This window comes from Octopus bimaculoides, chromosome 1, assembly GCF_001194135.2.
Source record: "Octopus bimaculoides isolate UCB-OBI-ISO-001 chromosome 1, ASM119413v2, whole genome shotgun sequence".
NCBI classification, from domain to species: domain Eukaryota; kingdom Metazoa; phylum Mollusca; class Cephalopoda; order Octopoda; family Octopodidae; genus Octopus; species Octopus bimaculoides.
Genome location: NC_068981.1, coordinates 145,720,826 through 145,722,733, shown reverse-complemented (window position 1 = coordinate 145,722,733; position 1,908 = coordinate 145,720,826).

Here is a 1,908-nt window from a genome sequence, read left to right as displayed (position 1 = left end):
TCATAAATAACAGTGACAAACGAAATATATACCGCTGATAGTTGTTGTTGACAACGGATAATTTTTGTTGACAAACAACGGGACTAATTTTATTCAAGGGAAAAAATCCCGTAACACCGTTGCTTACATTCCACGGCGTAATTGTTTTCACCTCAATAGACGTCAGTGATTGGTTGAAATTACCGAAATACGACAATTCTTTACATGAAATAACTTCGAATACAAAATTTTTTATCTGTTCTATAACACAAAATATACAAGTATTCGAAGTTTGAAAGTGTTCCGGTACCAAAAACACTACATAAAAAAATGTTGGCCGTCAAACCATAAAGATCCGCACTTTGATGTAGACCATGGTATTCACTCTAAGGTCCTGCGGAATGAGACAGCATGAGATAATCTTCTTTGCACATGTTCACCAGGATCATCAGATACCTAACGCATATCTGAGTTGGTACTTCCATTTCACGTTCCTCTTGTTGACCTGGATGAAGTTCTCAACGGAAAACCAAAGCAAGGCAGGGTTCTTGAGCTTACTTAGCAAGTACTACAACCAGATCACTCGCTTCTCCCTGGTCTTAACAGACATAAACTAGCCTCTCCTTCATCACAAAAGTGTTCGTTCCTGATATTACTACACGTCTACTAGTGAACTCTGCCGCCTTGAGCTGCTTAGCGATTGCTCTTAACGACTTGTTGAAATTGTTCTCGATCTGAAGGCTGAACTTTGTAACTGCTGAAAACCTTTCTTTCTGTAGGCCACAGACGACACGTCACCGCCAAAGGACACCAGCTCTTTCTTGACTTTGAATACGAAGAATTCGGCCACCTTCAAAACAATCGACCTCCGAGGCACTGTAATCGGCAAATAGAACTACAAGCATGGCGCGCTTTTTCACTTCCCTTGTCAGATTAGAATCTGTAATTTTGATGCTGCTGACACGTTTGAAAGAGAAGTGTGAAAGCTAAAATACGGAGCATGTTGTATAACATTGTGTGCGCGTGCGCGCGTCTAGGTGCGTGGCTTAGTGGTTAGGATATTCGGTTCACGATCGTAAGGTCATGAATTGGATCCCCGTGGCGCGTTTTGTCCTTCAGCAAGATACTTTATTCATGTTGCTCCAGTCCACTCAGCTGGCAAAATTGAGTATTACCTGTAATCCAATGGGTTAGCCTTGTCACATTCTGTGTCACGCTGAATCTCCCAGAATATGCCAGCTGTTTATTTAGATACTACAAAAGAACTATCTCGCAAGACCATATATATATTCATATTTGCTATTTCATATGGAACACTGCATAACGTTTTGAGAAATAGAAATACCCGCCAAATTTTCGCTCGAACCACACCCAACTATTTTGAATAATTTGAAAAAGCGTTGTAGTGGGGGTAGAAAAAAGACAAAGGAGGGTAAGTGAGCGGTAACAAAGCTTTCTAAGATAAGTTATAAAAACGCGCTTTAATTTGTGCAAAGGTAAACTGTTTTTCTTTCTTTCTTTCTTTCTTTCTTTCTTTCTTTCTTTCTTTCTTTCTTTCTTTCTTCCAATTTCTCATGCTCATTTTTCTTTATCTACCTGGTTACAATAATTCACTTTTAAAATAATCCTTTCTTGAAATTTCGGTTTCTCTCTGTGTGTCTTTCTCTGTCCCTGTCTGTCTGTCTGCCCCTCCCTCTTCCCTTCCTCTCTCTCTCTCTCTCTCTCTCACAGAGGGAAAGTGGTCATGTAGGCAAGGGAAACATAGATGCGTACTCCCATACAAATATATATCGAGAAAGGATGAAAGGGAGAGATAGCGTGGTTATGTATTCGACAACTCGGCGAAAAATGACTACATACATACATATATACATACATACACACACACACACACACACACACACACACACACACACACACACACACACA